We start from the raw sequence: 25,246 nt of genomic DNA, 5'->3' as shown, positions 1-25,246 counted from the left end.
ACATTCATGTTGATAAAGAACACAATACCGGTCGGTTTAGTTCACCACGAGATGTTCAAAACATTCATGTTGATAAAGAACACAATACCGGTCGGTTTAGTTCATTACGAGATGTTCAAAACATTCATGTTGATCAAGAACACAATACCGGTCGGTTTAGTTTACTACGAGATGTTCAAAACATTCATGTTGATAAAGAACGCAATACTGGTCGGTTTCGTTCACCACAAGATGTTCAAAACATGTTTATTTATTTATTTTCATTTTATTATTCCAAAAACCCAAAGTATAAAAGTTTTCCCTCAAAGGTCTGCATCTGTGAAGAAAACAACAGAGAGCAGTCTGGGATTAATCCATAAAGTATCACCTCATTCATAATTAAAGGAATATAGATCGTCAATGTGCTTTTACATTGGTACTGTATAAAACCACAACCGTATCAGTAACAACAAGGCTTCAACTTCAAATGATCCTACCGGTGTTTCCCCCCTATTCCCTTCATAGTGCAGACCCCTACTGTCCCCTTAGTGCAGACCCCTACTGTCCCCTTAGTGCAGACCCCTACTGTCCCCTTAGTGCACTACATACAGTGCCTTGCGAAAGTATTCGGCCCCCTTGAACTTTGCGACCTTTTGCCACATTTCAGGCTTCAAACATAAAGATATAAAAATGTATTTTTTTGTGAAGAATCAACAACAAGTGGGACACAATCATGAAGTGGAACGACATTTATTGGATATTTCAAACTTTTTTAACAAATCAAAACTGAAAAATTGGGCGTGCAAAATTATTCAGCCCCTTTACTTTCAGTGCAGCAAACTCTCTCCAGAAGTTCAGTGAGGATCTCTGAATGATCCAATGTTGACCTAAATGACTAATGATGATAAATACAATCCACCTGTGTGTAATCAAGTCTCCGTATAAATGCACCTGCACTGTGATAGTCTCAGAGGTCCGTTAAAAGCGCAGAGAGCATCATGAAGAACAAGGAACACACCAGGCAGGTCCGAGATACTGTTGTGAAGAAGTTTAAAGCCGGATTTGGATACAAAAAGATTTCCCAAGCTTTAAACATCCCAAGGAGCACTGTGCAAGCGATAATATTGAAATGGAAGGAGTATCAGACCACTGCAAATATACCAAGACCTGGCCGTCCTCTAAACCTTCAGCTCATACAAGGAGAAGACTGATCAGAGATGCAGCCAAGAGGCCCATGATCACTCTGGATGAACTGCAGAGATCTACAGCTGAGGTGGGAGACTCTGTCCATAGGACAACAATCAGTCGTAAATTGCACAAATCTGGCCTTTATGGAAGAGTGGCAAGAAGAAAGCCATTTCTTAAAGATATCCATAAAAAGTGTCGTTTAAAGTCTGCCACAAGCCACCTGGGAGACACACCAAACATGTGGAAGAAGGTGCTCTGATCAGATGAAACCAAAATTGAACTTTTTGGCAACAATGCAAAACGTTATGTTTGGCGTAAAAGCAACACAGCTAATCACCCTGAACACACCATACCCACTGTCAAACATGGTGGTGGCAGCATCATGTTTTGGGCCTGCTTTTCTTCAGCAGGGACAGGGAAGATGGTTAAAATTGATGGGAAGATGGATGGAGCCAAATACAGGACCATTCTGGAAGAAAACCTGATGGAGTCTGCAAAAGACCTGAGACTGGGACGGAGATTTGTCTTCCAACAAGACAATGATCCAAAACATAAAGCAAATTCTACAATGGAATGGTTCAAAAATAAACATATCCAGGTGTTAGAATGGCCAAGTCAAAGTCCAGACCTGAATCCAATCGAGAATCTGTGGAAAGAACTGAAAACTGCTGTTCACAAATGCTCTCCATCCAACCTCACTGAGCTCGAGCTGTTTTGCAAGGATGAATGGGAAAGAATGTCAGTCTCTCGATGTGCAAAACTGATAGAGACATACCCCAAGCGACTTACAGCTGTAATCGCAGCAAAAGGTGGCGCTACAAAGTATTAACTTAAGGGGGCTGAATAATTTTGCACGCCCAATTTTTCAGTTTTTGATTTGTTAAAAAAGTTTGAAATATCCAATAAATGTTGTTCCACTTCATGATTGTGTCCCACTTGTTGTTGATTCTTCACAAAAAAATACATTTTTATATCTTTATGTTTGAAGCCTGAAATGTGGCAAAAGGTCGCAAAGTTCAAGGGGGCCGAATACTTTCGCAAGGCACTGTAGAGATTAGGGCTTCAGATTTAACCCCTACTATCCCCTTAGTGCACTACATAGAGAAGAGGGCTTCAGATTTGACCCCTCGTTCCTCTGAATGCACTACATAGAGAATAGGGCTTCATATTTGACCCCTACTATCCCCTTAGTGCACTACATAGAGAATAGGGCTTCAGATTTAACCCCTAATTTCCCCTTAGTGCACTACATAGAGAATAGGGCTTCTGATTTGACCCCTCGTTCCACTTAGTGCACTACATAGAGAATAGGGCTTCATATTTGACCCCTACTATCCCCTTAGTGCACTACATAGAGAATAGGGCTTCAGATTTGACCCCTCGTTCCGCTGAGTGCACTACATAGAGAATAGGGCTTCAGATTTAACCCCTACTATCCTCTTAGTGCACTACATAGAGAATAGGGCTTCAGATTTAACCCCTACTTTCCCCTTAGTGCACTACATAGAGAATAGGGCTTCAGATTTGACCCCTCGTTCCCCTTAGTGCACTACATCGAGTTAGGGTTTCAGATTTGACCCCTACTTTCCCCTTAGTGCACTACATAGAGAATAGGGCTTCAGATTTGACCCCTCGTTCCCCTTAGTGCACTACATAGAGAACCAAAACATTCCATCGTCAGTTAGTAAAACTATCCTATCAGAGCAGTGTATTTAAGCTATCCTATCAGAGCAGTGTATTTAAACTATCCTATCAGAGCAGTGTATTTAAACTATCCTATCAGAGCAGTGTATTTAAACTATCCTATCAGAGCAGTGTATTTAAACTATCCTATCAGAGCAGTGTATTTAAACTAACCTATCAGAGCAGTGTATTAAACTATCCTATCAGAGCAGTGTATTTAAACTATCCTATCATAGCAGTGTATTTAAACTATCCTATCAGAGCAGTGTATAAAACTATCCTATCAGAGCAGTGTATAAAACTATCCTATCAGAGCAGTGTATAAAACTATCCTATCAGAGCAGTGTATTTAAACTATCCTATCAGAGCAGTGTATTAAAACTATCCTATCAGAGCAGTGTATAAAACTATCCTATCAGAGCAGTGTATAAAACTATCCTATCAGAGCAGTGTATTTAAACTATCCTATCAGAGCAGTGTATAAAACTATCCTATCAGAACAGTGTATAAAACTATCCTATCAGAACAGTGTATAAAACTACCCTATCAGAGCAGTGTATTAAACTATCCTATCAGAGCAGTGTATTAAACTAGCGTATCAGGCTATCCTATCAGAGCAGAAAATAACGTGCTTCACAGACACGAACGTCAGAGCAGGTGAAAGTTAAAATCAGTTCATCTTGTAAGTTACGAGTAAAACATTTACAGCATTTAAAAAGCTTTTGTCTTGGAGTGTACCAGTCCGTCTCTGAATATTCATGAGGCAGTCATTCAACAGTCCGTCTCTGAATATTCATGAGGCAGTCATTCAACAGTCCGTCTCTGAATATTCATGAGGCAGTCATTCAACAGTCCGTCTCTGAATATTCATGAGGCAGTCATTCAACAGTCCGTCTCTGAATATTCATGAGGCAGTCATTCAACAGTCCGTCTCTGAATATTCATGAGGCAGTCATTCAACAGTCCGTCTCTGAATATTCATGAGGCAGTCATTCAACAGTCCGTCTCTGAATATTCATGAGGTAGTCATTCAACAGTCCGTCTCTGAATATTCATGAGGCAGTCATTCAACAGTCCGTCTCTGAATATTCATGAGGCAGTCAATCCGGCTCTACCACAGGAAGTGAATTTACACTTTGAAATTGGAGTCATTTAGCAGATGCTCTTATCCAGAGCAACTTACAGGAGCCAGTGTGGTTAGGTGCCTTGCTCAAGGGCACATTAGCAGATTTTCACTTTAGTCGGCTGGGGGATTTGAACCAGCGACCTTTCCTGTGTGTGTGTGTTATTTAACAGTGGGGGGCAGGTAGTAGGGTTGGAAAAGTCTCTCGTGTGAACAGCTGCTGAGCGCGGTGTGTGTGTGTAGCAGTAACCGCGGGAACCGGGAGGTGAAGTAACTAACGAAGCCTTCAGGCACCTCCCCTAACGTCTCCTGGACCTCCACTGGCAACTCGTGGTAGTGGTGCTTCTACAGACACGGAAACACACAGAGAGAATAGAAGAGGGAGAGAGGGAGAGAGAGAACGAGGGAGAGAGGGAGGGAGAGGGGGAGGGGGAGAGGGGGAGGGGAAGGGGGAGGGGGAGAGGGAGAGGGAGAGGGGGAGGGAGGGAGAGGGGGAGAGGGGGAGGGGGAGAGAGGGAGAGGGGAGGGGGGGAGAGAGGGAGAGGGGAGGGAGGGAGGGGGAGGGGGAGGGAGAGGGGGAGGGGGGGGGGGTGAGAGGGGGAGGGAGAGAGAGAAGACAGGGAAAGAGGGGGAGAGAGAGAGAAGACAGGGAAAGAGGGAGAGAGAGAGAAAGGACAGGGAGAGAGAGAGACGGGGAGAGAAAGGGGGAGGGAGAGAAGAAGACAGAGAGAGGGAGAGGGAGAGAAGAAGACAGGGAGAGAGAGAGGGAGAGGGAGAGAAAGGGGGAGGGAGAGAGAGAGAGAGAGGGAGAGAAAGGGGGAGGGAGAGAGAGGGGGAGAGAGAGAGAGAGAGGGGAGGGAGAGAAGACAGGGAGAGAGGGAGAGGGAGAGAAAGGGGGAGGGAGAGAAAGGGGGAGGGAGAGAAGACAGGGAGAGAGAGAGAGGGAGAGGGAGAGAGAGAGAAAGGGGGAGAGAGAGGGAGAGAAGAAGACAGAGAGAGAGAGGGAGAGAAAGGGGGAGGGAGAGAACGGGGGAGGGAGAGAAGACAGGGAGAGAGGGAGAGAGAGGGGGAGGGATAGAAGAAGACAGGGAGAGAGGGAGAGAAGAAGACAGGGAGAGAGAGGGGGAGGGATAGAAGAAGACAGGGAGAGAAGAAGACAGGGAGAGAGGGAGAGAAAGGGGGAGGGAGAGAAGAAGACAGGGAGAGAGGGAGAGAAGAAGACAGGGAGAGGGGGAGGGAGAGAGAGACAGGAAGAGAGAGAGAGACAGGAAGAGAGAGAGGGAGAGACAGGAAGAGAGAGAGAGGGGGAGACAGGAAGAGAGAGAGAGGGGGAGACAGGAAGAGAGAGAGAGACAGGAAGAGAGAGGGAGAGAAAGTATTCTTAATGTTTTATCTACTCAGTGTATACTAGAATATACTATATATAACAGTATATATGTTTTGTATCTACTCAGTGTATACTAGAATATACTATATATAACAGTATATAGGTTTGGTATCTACTCAGTGTATACTAGAATATACTATATATAACAGTATATAGGTTTGTATACTCAGTGTATACTATATATAACAGTATATATGTTTTGTATACTCAGTGTATACTAGAATATACTATATATAACAGTGTATATGTTTTGTATAGCATGTATATATAACAGAGATACCTTATTTCTCATGGCTCGGAGCAGGTCTCTGACTGAGTTCCCTTTATACGTCCTGAACCTCCTCAGGTCTGGAGAGAAAACACAGAGAGATGAGTGTTACCTGTCTGGTGTGTTACCTGTCTGGTGTGTTACCTGTCTGGTCTGTCTGGTGTGTTACCTGCCTGGTGTGTTACCTGTCTGGTGTGTTACCTGTCTGATGTGTTACCTGTCTAATGTGTTACCTGTCTGGTGTGTTACCTGTCTGGTGTGTTACCTGTCTGGTGTGTTACCTGTCTGGTGTGTTACCTGTCTGGTCTGTCTGGTGTGTTACCTGCCTGGTGTGTTACCTGTCTGGTGTGTTACCTGTCTGAAGTGTTACCTGTCTGAAGTGTTACCTGTCTGAAGTGTTACCTGTCTGAATTGTCACCTGTATGGTGTGTTACCTGTCTGGTGTGTGTTACCTGTCTGAATTGTTACCTGTCTGGTGTGTTACCGGTCTGGTCTGTCTGTTGTATTACCTGTATGGTGTGTTACCTGTCTGGTGTGTTACCTGTCTGGTGTGTTACCTGTCTGGTGTGTTACCTGTCTGGTGTGTTACCTGTCTGGTGTGTTACCTGTCTGAAGTGTTACCTGTCTGAAGTGTTACCTGTCTGAAGTGTTACCTGTCTGAAGTGTTACCTGTCTGGTGTGTCTGGTGTGTTACCTGTCTGAAGTGTTACCTGTCTGGTGTGTTACCTGTCTGATGTGTTACCTGTCTGGTGTGTTACCTGTCTGGTGTGTTACCTGTCTGGTGTGTTACCTGTCTGAAGTGTTACCTGTCTGGTGTGTCTGGTGTGTTACCTGTCTGGTGTGTTACCTGTCTGATGTATTACCTGTCTGATGTATTACCTGTCTGAAGTGTTACCTGTCTGAAGTGTTACCTGTCTGGTGTGTCCGGTGTGTTACCTGTCTGAAGTGTTACCTGTCTGGTGTGTCTGGTGTGTTACCTGTCTGGTCTGTCTGGTGTGTTACCTGTCTGGTGTGTTACCTGTCTGGTGTATTACCTGTCTGGTGTGTTACCTGTCTGAAGTGTTACCTGTCTGGTGTGTTACCTGTCTGGTTTGTTACCTGTCTGGTGTGTTACATGTCTGAAGTGTTACCTGTCTGAAGTGTTACCTGTCTGAAGTGTTACCTGTCTGAAGTGTTACCTGTCTGAAGTGTTACCTGTCTGACGTGTTACCTGTCTGGTGTGTTACCTGTCTGATGTATTACCTGTCTGATGTATTACCTGTCTGAAGTGTTACCTGTCTGAAGTGTTACCTGTCTGGTGTGTCCGGTGTGTTACCTGTCTGAAGTGTTACCTGTCTGGTGTGTCTGGTGTGTTACCTGTCTGGTCTGTCTGGTGTGTTACCTGTCTGGTGTGTTACCTGTCTGGTGTGTTACCTGTCTGGTGTGTTACCTGTCTGAAGTGTTACCTGTCTGGTGTGTTACCTGTCTGGTTTGTTACCTGTCTGGTGTGTTACATGTCTGAAGTGTTATCTGTCTGACGTGTTACCTGTCTGACGTGTTACCTGTCTGACGTGTTACCTGTCTGGCGTGTTACCTGTCTGGCGTGTTACCTGTCTGGCGTGTTACCTGTCTGGTCTGTCTGTTGTGTTACCTGTATGGTGTGTTACCTGTCTGGTCTGTCTGGTGTGTTACCTGTCTGGTGTGTTACCTGTCTGGTCTGTCTGGTCTGTATGGTGTGTTACCTGTCTGAAGTGTTACCTGTCTGGTGTGTTACCTGTCTGAAGTGTTACCTGTCTCGTGTGTTACCTGTCTGGTGTGTTACCTGTCTGGTGTGTTACCTGTCAGGTGTGGTACCTGTCTGGTGTGTTACCAGTCAGGTGTGTTACCTGTCTGGTGTGTCTGGTGTGTTACCTGTCTGGTGTGTTAACTGTCTGGTGTGTTATCTGTCTGAAGTGTTACCTGTCTGAAGTGTTACCGGTCTGAAGTGTTACCTGTCAGGTGTGTTACCTGTCTGGCGTGTCTGGCGTGTTACCTGTCAGGTGTGTTACCTGTCTGGAGTGTCAGGTGTGTTACCTGTCTGGTGTGTTACCTGTCTGTTGTGTTACCTGTCTGTTGTGTTACCTGTCTGGTGTGTTACCTGTCTGATGTGTTACCTGTCTGGTGTGTTACCTGTCTGGTGTGTTACCTGTCTGATGTGTGTTACCGGTCTGATGGGTGTTACCTGTCTGAAGTGTTACCTGTCTGGTGTGTGTTACCTGTCTGGTGTGTGACCTGTCTGGTCTGTCTGGTGTGTGTAACCTGTCTGGTGTGTTACCTGTCTGATGTGTTACCTGTCTGGTGTGTTACCTGTCTGGTGTGTTACCTGTCTGGTGTGTTACCTGTCTGGTGTGTCTGGTGTGTTACCTGTCTGAAGTGTTACCTGTCTGTGTTACATGTCTGGTGTGTTACCTGTCTGGTGTGTTACCTGTCTGAAGTGTTACCTGTCTGGTGTGTCTGGTGTGTTACCTGTCTGGTGTGTTACCTGTCTGATGTATTACCTGTCTGATGTATTACCTGTCTGAAGTGTTACCTGTCTGAAGTGTTACCTGTCTGGTGTGTCCGGTGTGTTACCTGTCTGAAGTGTTACCTGTCTGGTGTGTTACCTGTCTGGTCTGTCTGGTGTGTTACCTGTCTGGTGTGTTACCTGTCTGGTGTGTTACCTGTCTGGTGTGTTACCTGTCTGACGTGTTACCTGTCTGACGTGTTACCTGTCTGACGTGTTACCTGTCTGACGTGTTACCTGTCTGACGTGTTACCTGTCTGACGTGTTACCTGTCTGGCGTGTTACCTGTCTGGCGTGTTACCTGTCTGGCGTGTTACCTGTCTGGTGTGTTACCTGTCTGGTCTGTCTGTTGTGTTACCTGTATGGTGTGTTACCTGTCTGGTCTGTCTGGTGTGTTACCTGTCTGGTGTGTTACCTGTCTGGTCTGTCTGGTCTGTATGGTGTGTTACCTGTCTGGTGTGTTACCTGTCTGAAGTGTTACCTGTCTCGTGTGTTACCTGTCTGGTGTGTTACCTGTCTGGTGTGTTACCTGTCTGGTGTGTTACCTGTCTGGTCTGTCTGGTGTGTTACCTGTCAGGTGTGGTACCTGTCTGGTGTGTTACCAGTCAGGTGTGTTACCTGTCTGGTGTGTCAGGTGTGTTACCTGTCTGGTGTGTTAACTGTCTGGTGTGTTATCTGTCTGGTGTGTTACCTGTCTGGTCTGTCTGGTGTGTTACCTGTCAGGTGTGGTACCTGTCTGGTGTGTTACCAGTCAGGTGTGTTACCTGTCTGGTGTGTCAGGTGTGTTACCTGTCTGGTGTGTTACCTGTCTGGTGTGTTACCTGTCTGGTGTGTTACCTGTCTGGTGTGTTACCTGTCTGGTCTGTCTGGTGTGTTACCTGTCTGAAGTGTTACCTGTCTGAAGTGTTACCGGTCTGAAGTGTTACCTGTCAGGTGTGTTACCCGTCTGGTCTGTCTGTTGTGTTACCTGTATGGTGTGTTACCTGTCTGGTGTGTTACCTGTCTGATGTGTTACCTGTCTGGTGTGTTACCTGTCTGATGTGTGTTACCGGTCTGATGGGTGTTACCTGTCTGAAGTGTTACCTGTCTGGTGTGTGTTACCTGTCTGGTGTGTGACCTGTCTGGTCTGTCTGGTGTGTTACCTGTCTGGTGTGTGACCTGTCTGGTGTGTGTAACCTGTCTGATGTGTTACCTGTCTGGTGTGTTACCTGTCTGGTGTGTTACCTGTCTGGTGTGTCTGGTGTGTTACCTGTCTGGTGTGTTACCTGTCTGGTGTGTCTGGTGTGTTACCTGTCTGGTCTGTCTGGTGTGTTACCTGTCTGGTGTGTTACCTGTCAGGTGTGTCTGGTGTGTTACCTGTCTGATGTGTGTTACCTGTCTGGTGTGTTACCTGTCTGGTCTGTCTGGTCTGTATGGTGTGTTACCTGTCTGGTGTGTTACCTGTCTGGTGTGTGTTACCTGTCGTGTGTGTTACCTGTCTGGTCTGTCTGTTGTGTTACCTGTATGGTGTGTTACCTGTCTGGTGTGTCAGGTGTGTTACCTGTCTGGTGTGTTAACTGTCTGGTGTGTTATCTGTCTGAAGTGTTACCTGTCTGAAGTGTTACCGGTCTGAAGTGTTACCTGTCTGAAGTGTTACCTGTCAGGTGCGTTACCTGTCTGGCGTGTCTGGCGTGTTACCTGTCAGGTGTGTTACCTGTCTGGTCTGTCTGGTGTGTGTAACCTGTCTGGTGTGTTACCTGTCTGGTGTGTTACCTGTCTGGTGTGTCTGGTGTGTTACCTGTCTGGTGTGTTACCTGTCTGGTCTGTCTGGTGTGTTACCTGTCTGATGTGTTACCTGTCTGGCGTGTTACCTGTCTGGTGTGTCTGGTGTGTTACCTGTCTGGTCTGTCTGGTGTGTTACCTGTCTGGTGTGTTACCTGTCAGGTGTGTCTGGTGTGTTACCTGTCTGATGTGTTACCTGTCTGGTGTGTTACCTGTCTGGTGTGTTACCTGTCTGACCTGTCTGGTGTGTTACCTGTCTGGTGTGTTACCTGTCTGGTGTGTCTGGTGTGTTACCTGTCTGACCTGTCTGGTGTGTTACCTGTCTGGTGTGTTACCTGTCTGGTGTGTCTGGTGTGTTACCTGTCTGAAGTGTTACCTGTCTGGTGTGTCTGGTGTGTTACCTGTCTGGTGTGTTACCTGTCTGGTGTATTACCTGTCTGATGTGTTACCTGTCTGGTGTGTTACCTGTCTGGTGTGTTACCTGTCTGGTGTGTTACCTGTCTGACCTGTCTGGTGTGTTACCTGTCTGGTGTGTTACCTGTCTGGTGTGTCTGGTGTGTTACCTGTCTGGTGTGTTACCTGTCTGATGTGTTACCTGTCTGATGTGTTACCTGTCTGGTGTGTGTTACCTGTCTGGTCTGTCTGGTGTGTTACCTGTCTTGTGTGTTACCTGTCTGCAGAGGAACAGAGATGTGCATTCTCCAGTTGGTTCGTACTACAGCTCTGCCAGCTGTCTCCAGCCTCACCACCATGGTGCTGTCTGTGGGTTCCTTCTCTATACGGTCACTCACATCCTAACAAATCAAATTTCAAATCAAATGTATTTATATAGCCCTTCATACATGAGCTGATATCTCAACGTGCTGTACAGAAATCCTGCCTAAAACCCCAAACAATGCAGGTGTAGAATCAAAAAAAAAACTACTAACTAAAACTACAGTCAAATATCAACTTACTAGGCTGATCTATAATGAGAAGTCATTTCATTCTCAATCATACTTTTGTCCCTCCAACAGTTAGTTTTAGGAGAGCCCTATTGTGATTATCAGCTGTCGTCAAACACACAAGGACATGAAGAGAAGACCCTCTGATCCTCTATTCTCTATCTAGATTCTCAACAGTTAGTTCTAGAAGACTCTCTAAGACTCTATCTAGATTCTCAACGGCTAGTTCTAGAAGACTTCTATCTAGATTCTCAACAGTTAGTTCGAGAAGACTCTCTATTCTCTATCTAGATTCTCAACGGTTAGTTCGAGAAGCCTCTAAGATTCTCTATTCTCTATCTAGATTCTCAACAGTTAGTTCTAGAAGACTTTCTTCCTCTATTGTGTGTAGCAGAATCTACGAGATGAAAAGTTGAAAATACTTTGGTAGAGGGGTAGGGAGGTAGAGGGGTAGGGAGGCAGGGGGGTAGAGGGGTAGAGGTAGAGGGGTTGGTGGGTAGAGGGGTACCTGGAAGAACTGAAGTTGCTTATCAGGGCTCCAGAAGAACGGGTGTTTAAGAATAGAGGAAGTGGAGGGGCGGGACTCTGGATCGCTGTTGATCATTCGCTCTATCAGGTCCCGCGCTATGACGTCATCTGACGGACACACAACACAGCCAATTAGAGCACAGCTCTCAATCAGAATGACAGAATCTCAAGAGTCTCTAAACGACAGACGACACACACCCACCATGCACGTCGTCCAGGAAGTGTGTGAGGAAGTACTCCCCGGTCAGGATGTTAGCTTGGCGTCGTAGCGTGTCACCAAACGGGTGCTGCCCCCTACTGACCACGTAGTAGAACACACAGCCTGCCGAGAACACATCCACCGCCTGGTCACAACGGGTCTAGAGAGAGACACAACATTATTATAGTTAGAACACTGTAGAACACAGGAAGTAGTATTATAGTAGTAGTAGAACACAGGAAGTAGTATTATGGTAGTAGTAGAACATACTAGAGAGAGGAGTAGTATTATAGTAGTAGTAGAACACACTAGAGAGAGAAGTAGTATTATAGTAGTAGTAGAACACACTAGAGAGAGGAGTAGTATTATAGTAGTAGTAGAACACACTAGAGAGGAGTAGTATTATAGTAGTAGTAGAACACACTAGAGAGAGGAGTAGCATTATAGTAGTAGTAGAATACACTAGAGGGAGGAGTAGTATTATAGTAGAACACACTAGAGAGAGGAGTAGTATTATAGTAGTAGTAGAACACACTAGAGAGAGGAGTAGTATTATAGTAGTAGAACACACTAGAGAGAGGAGTAGTATTATAGTAGTAGTAGAACACACTAGAGAGAGGAGTAGTATTATAGTAGAACACACTAGAGAGGAGTAGTATTATAGTAGTAGTAGAACACTGTTACGGATACAGTTATCCTGTGTGTGTGTGTGTATCCTGTGTGTGTGTGTATCCTGTGTGTGTGTTTCTTTTCTCTCCTTCTCCCCTCACAGGTGAAAATCATCACTCCCCAATCAGTCAACAATCAATCATCAATCAGAAGACACACCTCCTCCAATTTCCTGACCTATCACAGTTCCTTCCCCATGGTTTAAAAACCCCATTTGTTTGTTCTAGAGCCCAGCTCAGCTCAGCTCAATCTCTCTGTAAATGCCATGTCTGTAGGTCTCTGTGTTTCACTCTCGCTTTGTGTCGTAACCTCTCTTTTGTTTAAGCACCTCATAGCACTTTGTCATCACCTGTGAGTATTGTTTTTGGTTATGGTGTTTGTGTTTGATTGCTGGTGGAAAAGGGGAAACCAAGACAAGTCGCCCATGGGCATACACTACCCGTAGGTGAACTTTGTTAAATACACTAGTTAGAACTGGGCGGACCACCCACTGTATTGTTGGTTAGTTAGTTAGCTGTTGTTAAAGTAGGCTAGTCTAGCTTAGGGGTGTTTTTGAATACTTATTGTTTCTTTCCTTGGGTCCAGCTCAGCCCCTTTTCCTGCTCCCCCCATTACCGTGTGTTTAAAAATAAACCTAGAGTTTGACGGTAGATTTCAGTTGTCGTGCTTATTTCGTTCACACTTTTCCTTTGTCACAATAATAATTTGCATGAGTTATGTTACGAGTCTCATTACCATCCCCCCTAGACTGTCGGGCCAAAAGGGATTCGTAACATAAGTGGAGCCTCATCCGGGATCTGTCATAACTGACACCCATGCCGCTCATGTAGATTGTTGTAGTGGTATAGTTCAGTGTTGAGCGTCATAGCTGAAGTAGCATTAGTGTTTGCTATTTCCTTTGGCACTTGTGAAGTAGTGTAAAAATGACTACTTTTGATTTGAAATCTTTTTTGGATAACCCTTCGTGGGAGGTTTTTGACAAATGTCGTAGAGTTGATTTAATGACCTTGGCTGACCATTATTCAGTATCGATTCCGCAGAGTTTAGTTAAGGCGGAGGTGAAACGGATAGTATTAAATGTATTGTTGGAAGAGCAGGTGCTTGTGTTACCGCTGCCTGAGCCTACTACCCCTGTAGCGGATGTTGCTGCTCCTGTAAGACCATTGGTGTCTGATAATGAGGGAGAGGCTAAAACACCAGCCACATTGTCCCATTTTGATCCACTCTCCCCACTGTCAAATGGTGATGCCAGGAGGGATGTCTGTTTAGCACAGTTCCAACTGGAGGTGGAAGAGAGAGCCCAAATTAGGCGAGAGACTCTCCAGTTGGAGATGTGTAAAATAGAGGCAGAAAAAGAACGAGAACAACGGCATTTGGAGATGTGTAAAATTGAGGCAGACAGAGAACAAAGGCAGTTGGAGTTCAAAATGCGCCAGATGGAACTTGAGGCAGAGACAGCGAGGCTAGCCTCCGGTCCTACTGTGCCTGTTTGTGAGCCGTCCTCACCTGCTGTGTCCTCAAACACGTTTGACATTAGTAGGCAGATTGCCTTAGTACCTTTGTTCAGAGAGTCAGAGGTTGACTCCTATTTTTGTGTATTTGAGCGTATAGCCGTAGCATTGAAATGGCCTGAAGAGGTTTGGTGCCTATTACTTCAGTGTAAATTAACTGGTAAAGCCCAAGAGGTTTTGTCAGCGCTACCTCTGGAGGACAGTTTGAATTATGAAGTGGTCAAAGCTACTGTTCTTCGTGCCTATGAGCTTGTGCCTGAGGCATACCGACAGAGATTTAGGTCTCATAGAAAGTCTTCTAGTAAGACTTATGTGGAATTTGCTAGAGACAAGGGAAATCTGTTTGATAAATGGCATGCTGCTAGTAAGGTAACTGATTTCAACTCTCTCCGGAGTTAATCTTGTTGGAAGAGTTTAAAAATTGCTTACCCGAACGCATTGTAGTTTACCTAAACGAACAGAAAGTATCCACCCTGGCAGAAGCGTCTGTGTTGGCAGACGAGTTTGTGTTGACGCACAAGAGTGTGTTTTCGGCTCAAACTGAGAGTAGAGCCACTGAGTTTCCTACCTTTAGTCCTAGTCGGCCAGCAGTAGTATGTCAAGCACGCCAGAAGAATGAGCGTCCATGTTTCTATTGTCATAAAGTAGGACATATGATTAATGATTGCTTCCTGCTTAAACGCAAACAAGGGATGCCTCTTCGTGCCAAGCCACCAACAGGTGTTGCTCTAATTCGTACGGTTGTGAGGTCTGCAACAAAACAGGTGCCTCAGGGTAACTGTAGTTTGAAAGTCTCAGTCCCCGACCGCAGTTATGAACCATTCATTTGAGGGGTTTGTGTCCCTAACGAATGATGAAGCGTCTCAACGACCGGTTAAAATCCTTAGAGATACTGGTGCGGCGCAGTCGTTTATATTGTCTGATGTGTTGCCCTTGTCTGACGATACATACTGTGGTTCCAGTGTGTTAGTGCAGGGTATTGAAATGGGTTTTGTCCCAGTGCCATTGCACTTTGTGAAAGTACACTCTGAGTTAATCAGTGGAATATTCAGAGTGGGGGTACGCCCTATGTTGCCAGTGAAAGGTGTGACCTTCATAATGGGTAACGATATTGCCGGAGGAAATGTAGTACCCGTATTGGAAGTATTGGATAAAAGTGACCACTCTCTCTCGAATGAGCTGGCACAGAATTATCCACATGTGTTCCCCGCTTGTGCCGTCACTCGTGCTCAGGCACGACAAGAGGGTGATGAGATAGATTTGTCGAACACTGTTCTGTTCAAAGAGGTTGATCAAGAGGATGGATTGTGTGATACCTCTGAGAAGCATGGACAGGTGCGCCCTGTTAATGCCAAGGTCTTGGCTATAACTGCATTCCCTGCGCCTACCACCAGACGAGAGCTACGCCGCTTTTTAGGGATGGTTGGCTACTACCGTAGCTTCTGTAAAAATTTCTCTGCGGTAGTTGCTCCATTGACCGATTTGCTTAGTCCGGCTAGATCATTTGTGTGGTCCCCTGATTGTAAGAGAGCTTTTGAATCAGCGAAAGCACTTATGTAGTACACCTGTACTTGCTGCTCCTGATTTTGAACAACCGTTCAAACTTGAGGTAGATGCTAGTGCCAGAGGTGCTGGTGCTGTTCTACTGCAGCAGGACAAGAGTGGAGTGGATCATCCCGTTTGTTATTTTTCACGTAAATTTAATAAATGTCAAACAAACTATGCGACAATAGAACAAGAAGCTCTTGCTTTGTTGTTGGCTCTGCAATACTTTGAAGTATATATTGGTTCCAGTGCCCTACCCGTGATTGTATATACTGACCATAACCCCTTAGTTTTTCTCCACCGAATGTACAACCAGAACCAGCGCCTTATGCGTTGGGCGCTGATTGTACAAAATTATAATTTGGAGATCCGCCACAAAAAGGGTTCTGATAATGTGTTGGCAGATGCTTTGTCTCGTGTGTGTGAAAATGATTTCTGCATGTTTTGCAAGGTTGTTGCTTTGTTGGGAGTATTAATTGAAATACTGTAGTCGCAACCCCTAGGGTTGCTCTTTTAAGGGTGGGAGTGTTACGGATACAGTTATCCTGTGTGTGTGTGTGTATCCTGTGTGTGTGTGTATCCTGTGTGTGTGTTTCTTTTCTCTCCTTCTCCCCTCACAGGTGAAAATCATCACTCCCCAATCAATCATCAATCAGAAGACACACCTCCTCCAATTTCCTGACCTATCACAGTTCCTTCCCCATGGTTTAAAAACCCCATTTGTTTGTTCTAGAGCCCAGCTCAGCTCAGCTCAATCTCTCTGTAAATGCCATGTCTGTAGGTCTCTGTGTTTCACTCTCGCTTTGTGTCTTAACCTCTCTTTTGTTTAAGCACCTCATAGCACTTTGTCATCACCTGTGAGTATTGTTTTTGGTTATGGTGTTTGTGTTTGATTGCTGGTGGAAAAGGGGGAAACCCAAGACAAGTCGCCCATGGGCATACACTACCCGTAGGTGAACTTTGTTAAATACACTAGTTAGAACTGGGCGGACCACCCACTGTATTGTTGGTTAGTTAGTTAGCTGTTGTTAAAGTAGGCTAGTCTAGCTTAGGGGTGTTTTTGAATACTTATTGTTTCTTTCCTTGGGTCCAGCTCAGCCCCTTTTCCTGCTCCCCCCATTACCGTGTGTTTATAAATAAACCTAGAGTTTGACGGTAGATTTCAGTTGTCGTGCTTATTTCGTTCACACTTTTCCTTTGTCACAATAATAATTTGCATGAGTTATGTTACGAGTCTCATTACCATCCCCCCTAGACTGTCGGGCCAAAAGGGATTCGTAACAAACACACTAGAGGGAGGAGTAGTATTATAGTAGTAGTAGAACACACTAGAGGGAGGAGTAGTATTATAGTAGAACACACTAGAGAGAGGAGTAGTATTATAGTAGTAGTAGAACACACTAGAGAGAGGAGTAGTATTATAGTAGTAGTAGAACACACTAGAGAGAGGAGTAGTATTATAGTAGTAGTAGAACACACTAGAGAGGAGTAGTATTATAGTAGTAGTAGAACACACTAGAGAGAGGAGTAGTATTATAGTAGTAGTAGAACACACTAGAGAGAGAGGGGAGTAGTATTATAGTAGTAGTAGTAGAACACACTAGAGAGAGAGGGGAGTAGTATTATAGTAGTAGTAGAACACACTAGAGAGAGAGGGGAGTAGTATTATAGTAGTAGTAGAACACACTAGAGAGAGAGGGGAGTAGTATTATAGTAGTAGAACACACTAGAGAGAGTAGTAGGGAGTAGTATTATAGTAGTAGTAGAACACACTAGAGAGAGGAGTAGTATTATAGTAGTAGTAGAACACTAGAGAGAGGGAGGAGTAGTATTATAGTAGTAGTAGAACACACTAGAGAGGAGTAGTATTATAGTAGTAGTAGAACACACTAGAGAGGAGTAGTATTATAGTAGTAGAACACACGAGAGAGGAGTAGTATTATAGTAGTAGTAGAACACACTAGAGAGAGGGGAGTAGTATTATAGTTGTAGTAGAACACACTAGAGAGAGGGAGGAGTAGTATTATAGTAGTAGTAGAACACACTAGAGAGGAGTAGTATTATAGTAGTAGTAGAACACACTAGAGAGAGGAGTAGTATTATAGTAGAAGTAGAAAGCACTAGAGAGGAGTAGTATTATAGTAGTAGTAGAACACACTAGAGAGAGGAGTAGTATTATAGTAGTAGTACAACACACTAGAGAGAGGGAGGAGTAGTATTATAGTAGTAGTAGAACACACTAGAGAGAGAGAGGAGTAGTATTATAGTAGTAGTAGAACACACTAGAGAGAGGAGTAGTATTATGGTAGTAGTAGAACACACTAGAGAGAGGAGTAGTATTAGAGTAGTAGTAGAACACTAGAGAGAGGGAGGAGTAGTATTATAGTAGTAGTAGAACACACTAGAGAGAGGAGTAGTATTATAGTAGTAGTAGAACACACTAGAGAGAGAGAGGAGTAGTAGTAGAACACACTAGAGAGGAGTAGTATTAAAGTAGTAGTAGAACACACTAGAGAGAGGAGTAGTATTATAGTAGTAGAACACACTAGAGAGAGGGAGGAGTAGTATTATAGTAGTAGTAGAACACACTAGAGAGAGGAGTAGTATTATAGTAGTAGTAGAACACTAGAGAGAGGGAGGAGTAGTATTATAGTAGTAGTAGAACACACTAGAGGAGTAGTATTATAGTAGTAGTAGAACACACTAGAGAGGAGTAGTATTATAGTAGTAGTAGAACACACTAGAGAGAGGAGTAGTATTATAGTAGTAGTAGAACACACTAGAGAGAGGGGAGTAGTATTATAGTTGTAGTAGAACACACTAGAGAGAGGAGTAGTATTATAGTAGAAGTAGAAAGCACTAGAGAGGAGTAGTATTATAGTAGTAGTAGAACACACTAGAGAGAGGAGTAGTATTATAGTAGAAGTAGAAAGCACTAGAGAGGAGTAGTATTATAGTAGTAGTAGAACACACGAGAGAGAGGAGTAGTATTATAGTAGTAGTAGAACACACTAGAGAGAGGAGTAGTATTATAGTAGTAGAACACACTAGATAGAGGGAGGAGTAGTATTATAGTAGTAGTACAACACACTAGAGGGAGGAGTAGTATTATAGTAGTAGTAGAACACACGAGAGAGAGAGAGGAGTAGTATTATAGTAGTAGTAGAACACACGAGAGAGAGAGAGGAGTAGTATTATAGTAGTAGTAGAACACACTAGAGAGAGAGAGGAGTAGTATTATAGTAGTAGTAGAACACACTAGAGAGAGGAGTAGTATTATAGTAGTAGTAGAACACACTAGAGAGAGGAGTAGTATTATAGTAGTAGTAGAACACACTAGAGAGAGAGAGGAGTAGTATTATAGTAGTAGTAGAACACACTAGAGAGAGGAGTAGTATTCTAGTAGTAGTAGAACACACTAGAGAGAGAGGAGTAGTATTATAGTAGTAGTAGAACACACTAGAGAGAGGAGTAGTATTATAGTAGTAGAACACACTAGAGAGAGAGAGGAGTAGTATTATAATAGTAGTAGAACACACTAGAGAGAGGAGTAGTATTATAGTAGTAGTAGAACACACTAGAGAGAGAGAGGAGTAGTATTATAGTAGTAGTAGAACACAATAGAGAGAGAGCGGAGTAGCATTATAGTAGTAGTAGAACACACTAGAGAGAGAGAGGAGTAGTATTATAGTAGTAGTAGAACACACTAGAGAGGAGTAGTATTATAGTAGTAGTAGAACACACTAGAGAGAGGAGTAGTATTATAGTAGTAGTAGAACACACTAGAGAGAGGGGAGTAGTATTATAGTTGTAGTAGAACACACTAGAGAGAGGGAGGAGTAGTATTATAGTAGTAGTAGAACACACTAGAGAGAGGAGTAGTAATATAGTAGTAGTAGAACACACTAGAGAGAGGGAGGAGTAGTATTATAGTAGTAGTAGAACACACTAGAGAGAGGAGTAGTAATATAGTAGTAGTAGAACACACTAGAGAGAGGAGTAGTAGTAGAACACACTCGAGAGAGGAGTAGTATTATAGTAGTAGTAGAACACACTAGAGAGAGAGAGGAGTAGTATTGTAGTAGTAGAACACACTAGAGAGGAGTAGTATTATAGTAGTAGTAGAACACACTAGAGAGAGGAGTAGTATTATAGTAGTAGTAGAACACACTAGAGAGAGGAGTAGTATTATAGTAGCAGTAGAACACACTAGAGAGAGAGAGAGAGGAGTAGTATTATAGTAGTAGTAGAACACACTAGAGAGAGGAGTAGTATTATGGTAGTAGTAGAACACACTAGAGAGAGGAGTAGTATTATGGTAGTAGTAGAACACACTAGAGAGAGGAGTAGTATTATAGTAGTAGTAGAACACACTAGAGAGAGGAGTAGTATTATGGTAGTAGTAGAACACACTAGAGAGAGGAGTAGTATTATGGTAGTAGTAGAACACACTAGAGAGAGGAGTAGTATTATAGTAGTAGTAGTAGAACACACTAGAGAGAGGAGTAGTATTATAGTAGTAGTAGAACACACTAGAGAGAGAGAGGAGTAGTATTATGGTAGTAGTAGAACACACTAGAGAGGAGTAGTATTATAGTAGTAGTAGAACACACTAGAGAGAGGAGTAGTATTATAGTAGTAGTAGAACACACTAGAGAGAGGAGTAGTATTATAGTAGTAGTAGAACACACTAGAGAGAGGAGTAGTATTATAGTAGTAGTAGAACACACTAGAGAGAGGGGAGTAGTATTATAGTTGTAGTAGAACACACTAGAGAGAGGGAGGAGTAGTATTATAGTAGTAATACAACACACTAGAGGGAGGAGTAGTATTATAGTAGTAGTAGAACACACTAGAGAGAGAGAGGAGTAGTATTATAGTAGTAGTAGAACACACTAGCGAGAGGAGTAGTATTATAGTAGTAGTAGAACACACTAGAGAGAGAGAGAGAGAGGAGTAGTATTATAGTAGTAGTAGAACACACTAGAGAGAGGAGTAGTATTATAGTAGTAGTAGAACACACTAGCGAGAGGAGTAGTATTATAGTAGTAGTAGAACACACTAGAGAGAGAGAGAGAGGAGTAGTATTATAGTAGTAGTAGAACACACTAGAGAGAGGAGTAGTATTATAGTAGTAGTAGAACACACTAGAGAGAGAGAGGAGTAGTATTATAGTAGTAGTAGAACACACTAGAGAGAGGAGTAGTATTATAGTAGTAGTAGAACACACTAGAGAGAGAGAGGAGTAGTATTATAGTAGTAGTAGAACACACTAGAGAGGAGTAGTATTATAGTAGTAGTAGAACACACTAGAGAGAGGGAGGAGTAGTATTATAGTAGTAGTAGAACACACTAGAGAGAGGAGTAGTATTATGGTAGTAGTAGAACACACTAGAGAGAGAGAGGAGTAGTATTATAGTAGTAGTAGAACACACTAGAGAGAGGAGTAGTATTATAGTAGTAGTAGAACACACTAGAGAGAGGGAGGAGTAGTATTATAGTAGTAGTAGAACACACTAGAGAGAGGAGTAGTATTATAGTAGTAGAACACTAGAGAGAGGGAGGAGTAGTATTATAGTAGTAGTAGAACACACTAGAGAGGAGTAGTATTATAGTAGTAGTAGAACACACTAGAGAGAGGAGTAGTATTATAGTAGTAGTAGAACACACTAGAGAGAGGAGTAGTATTATAGTAGTAGTAGAACACACTAGAGAGAGGGGAGTAGTATTATAGTTGTAGTAGAACACACTAGAGAGAGGGAGGAGTAGTATTATAGTAGTAGTAGAACACACTAGAGAGAGGAGTAGTATTATGGTAGTAGTAGAACACACTAGAGAGAGAGAGGAGTAGTATTATAGTAGTAGTAGAACACACTAGAGAGGAGTAGTATTATAGTAGTAGAACACTAGAGAGAGGGAGGAGTAGTATTATAGTAGTAGTAGAACACACTAGAGAGGAGTAGTATTATAGTAGTAGTAGAACACACTAGAGAGAGGAGTAGTATTATAGTAGTAGTAGAACACACTAGAGAGAGGAGTAGTATTATAGTAGTAGTAGAACACACTAGAGAGAGGGGAGTAGTATTATAGTTGTAGTAGAACACACTAGAGAGAGGGAGGAGTAGTATTATAGTAGTAGTAGTAGAACACACTAGAGAGGAGTAGTATTATAGTAGAAGTAGAACACACTAGAGAGGAGTAGTATTATAGTAGTAGTAGAACACACTAGAGAGAGGAGTAGTATTATAGTAGTAGTAGAACACACTAGAGAGGGGAGTAGTATTCTAGTTGTAGTAGAACACACTAGAGAGAGGGAGGAGTAGTATTATAGTAGTAGTAGTAGAACACACGAGAGAGAGGAGTAGTATTATAGTAGTAGTAGAACACACTAGAGAGAGGAGTAGTAATATAGTAGTAGTAGAACACACTAGAGAGAGGAGTAGTATTATAGTAGTAGTAGAACACACTAGAGAGAGGAGTAGTAATATAGTAGTAGAACACACTAGAGAGAGGAGTAGTATTATAGTAGTAGTAGAACTCACGAGAGAGAGAGAGGAGTAGTATTATAGTAGTAGTAGAACACACTAGAGAGAGAGAGGAGAAGTATTATAGTAGTAGTAGAACACACTAGAGAGGAGTAGTATTATAGTAGTAGTAGAACACACTAGAGAGGAGTAGTATTATAGTAGTAGTAGAACACACTAGAGAGAGAGAGGAGTAGTATTATAGTAGTAGTAGAACACACTAGAGAGGAGTAGTATTATAGTAGTAGTAGAACACACTAGAGAGGAGTAGTATTATAGTAGTAGTAGAACACACTAGAGAGAGAGGAGTAGTATTATAGTAGTAGTAGAACACACTAGAGAGGAGTAGTATTATAGTAGTAGTAGAACACGCTAGAGAGAGGAGTAGTATTATAGTAGTAGTAGAACACACTAGAGAGAGAGGGGAGTAGTATTATAGTAGTAGTAGAACACACTAGAGAGAGGAGTAGTATTATAGTAGTAGTAGAACACACTAGAGAGAGGAGTAGTATTATAGTAGTAGTAGAACACACTAGAGAGAGGAGTAGTATTATAGTAGTAGTAGAACACACTAGAGAGAGAGAGAGGAGTTGTATTATAGTAGTAGTAGAACACACTAGAAAGAGAGGAGTAGTATTATAGTAGTAGTAGAACACACTAGAGAGAGGAGTAGTATTATAGTAGTAGTAGATCACACTAGAGAGGAGTAGTATTGTAGTAGTAGTAGAACACACTAGAGAGAGGAGTAGTAATATAGTAGTAGTAGAACACACTAGAGAGAGGAGTAGTATTATAGTAGTAGTAGAACACACTAGAGAGAGGAGTAGTAATATAGTAGTAGAACACACTAGAGAGAGGAGTAGTATTATAGTAGTAGTAGAACTCACGAGAGAGAGAGAGGAGTAGTATTATAGTAGTAGTAGAACACACTAGAGAGAGAGGAGAAGTATTATAGTAGTAGTAGAACACACTAGAGAGGAGTAGTATTATAGTAGTAGTAGAACACACTAGAGAGGAGTAGTATTATAGTAGTAGTAGAACACACTAGAGAGAGAGAGGAGTAGTATTATAGTAGTAGTAGAACACACTAGAGAGGAGTAGTATTATAGTAGTAGTAGTAGAACACGCTAGAGAGGAGTAGTATTATAGTAGTAGTAGAACACACTAGAGAGAGAGAGGAGTAGTATTATAGTAGTAGTAGAACACACTAGAGAGGAGTAGTATTATAGTAGTAGTAGAACACACTAGAGAGAGAGAGGAGTAGTATTATAGTAGTAGTAGAACACACTAGAGAGGAGTAGTATTATAGTAGTAGTAGAACACACTAGAGAGGAGTAGTATTATAGTAGTAGTAGTAGAACACGCTAGAGAGGAGTAGTATTATAGTAGTAGTAGAACACACTAGAGAGAGAGAGGAGTAGTATTATAGTAGTAGTAGAACACACTAGAGAGGAGTAGTATTATAGTAGTAGTAGAACACGCTAGAGAGAGGAGTAGTATTATAGTAGTAGTAGAACACACTAGAGAGAGGGGAGTAGTATTATAGTAGTAGTAGAACACACTAGAGAGGGAGTAGTATAATAGTAGTAGTAGAACACACTAGAAAGAGAGGAGTAGTATTATAGTAGTAGTAGAACACACTAGAGAGAGGAGTAGTATTATAGTAGTAGTAGATCACACTAGAGAGGAGTAGTATTGTAGTAGTAGTAGAACACACTAGAGAGACTAGTATTATAGTAGTAGTAGAACCCACTAGAGAGAGTAGTACTATAATACTTGCCCTACCTTATAGTATTTAAATAATTAATTACTTTATTCACTATGTGTGTGTGTGTGTGTGTGTGTGTGTGTGTGTTGGTGTGTGTGTGTCTTTATCTCTCACCGGGTTGTTTCCCGGTGTGTCCAGCAGTACTTCCGGGGCGATCCACCCCTCTGTCCCCGGTATCCCCGAGCGGAGAGAGAAACTAGTCCTTCCCTCAGGGATCTTTTTACACAGGCCGAAGTCTGATATCAGCGCTCTCACCCGCCCCAGGGGCCCTGGCTGAGACAACAGGATGTTACGAGGCTTCAGATCCCTGTGGACTGGAGAGAGAGAGAGATGGAGAGAGAGAGAGATGGAGAGAGAGAGAGATGAGAGAGAGACCGGAGAGAGAGAGAGAGAAGAGATAGAGAGAGAGAAAGCAAGGGGAGAGAGAGAAAGCAAGGGGAGAGATGGAGAGAGGGGGAGAGAGAAGTTAACAAATGGAGGGAGAGAGGTGTCAACAGTGGTGTTGTCAAATCACCGAGAGTCTCGAGTCCCTTGTGTTTGAGTCTGAGTCCAGTCTCGAGTCCCTTGTGTTTGAATCCAAGTCCAGCCTCGAGTCTAAGATGTGGTTTAGGACGTGGGATTGTGGATGCCAGGTCATCTGATGCAGCACTCCATCACTCTCCTTCATGGTCAAATAGCCCTTACACAGCATGGAGGTGTGTTGGGTCATTGTCCTGTTGAAAAACAAACACTAAGCCCAAACCAGATGGGATGGTATATCACTGCAGAATGCTGTGGTAGCCATGCTGGGTAAGTGTGCCTTGAATTCTAAATAAGTCACCAGCAGAGCAGCCCCACACCATAGCACCTCCTCCTCCATGCTTCACGGTGGGAACCACACATACGGAGATCATCTGTGCACCTCACTAAGACACGGCGGTTGGAACCAAAAATAATAAATTTGGACTCATCAGACCGAAGGACAGATTTCCACCAGTCTAAAATCCATTGCTCGTGTTTCTTGGTCCAAGCAAGTCTCTTCTCCTTATTGGTGTCCTTTCGTAGCAATTCAACTATAAAGGCCTGATTCACCATCTCCTCCGAACAGTTGATGTCTGTTACTTCAACTCTGTGAAGCATTTATTTGGGCTGTAAAAATCTAATAAACTTATCCTCTGGTTATCCTCTGGGTCTTCCTTTCCTGTGGCGGTCCTCATGAGAGCTAGTTTCATCATAGCGCTTGATGGTTTTTGCGACTGCACTTGAAGAAACTTTCAAAGTTCTTGAAACTTTCCGTATTGACTGACCATCATGCCTCAAAGTAGTGATGGACTGTCGTTTCTCTTTTCTTATTTGAGCTGTTCTTGCCATAATATGGACTTGGTCTTTTACCAAATAGGACTATCTTCTGTAAACCATCCCTACCTTGTCACAACACAACTGATTGGCTAAAACACATTGAGAAGGAAAGAAATCCCCGAAATTAACTTTTAACAAGACACACCTGTTAATTGAAATGCATTCCAGGTGACTACCATATGAAGCTGGTTGAGAGAATGCCAAGAGTGTACAAAGCTGTCATCGAGGCAGGGTGGCTATTTAAAGAATCTCAAATATAAAATATATTTTGATTTGTTTAAACTTTTTGGGTCCCACATGATTCCATATG

General features: G+C 43.1%; 1 pseudogene; it reads right to left on the bottom strand.

Annotated features, from left to right (window-relative positions):
- Positions 1–2,104: 2,104 nt before the first annotated feature.
- The window catches only part of LOC135525590 (serine/threonine-protein kinase/endoribonuclease IRE1-like), a 65,989-nt pseudogene continuing 42,847 nt past the window's right edge, over positions 2,105–25,246 (bottom strand).

The sequence above is a fragment of the Oncorhynchus masou genome, chromosome 5 (assembly GCF_036934945.1).
Source record: "Oncorhynchus masou masou isolate Uvic2021 chromosome 5, UVic_Omas_1.1, whole genome shotgun sequence".
Taxonomy (NCBI): domain Eukaryota; kingdom Metazoa; phylum Chordata; class Actinopteri; order Salmoniformes; family Salmonidae; genus Oncorhynchus; species Oncorhynchus masou.
The sequence above is the reverse complement of the archived record's forward strand: the minus strand, read 5'-3'. Positions and strand labels throughout refer to the sequence as shown.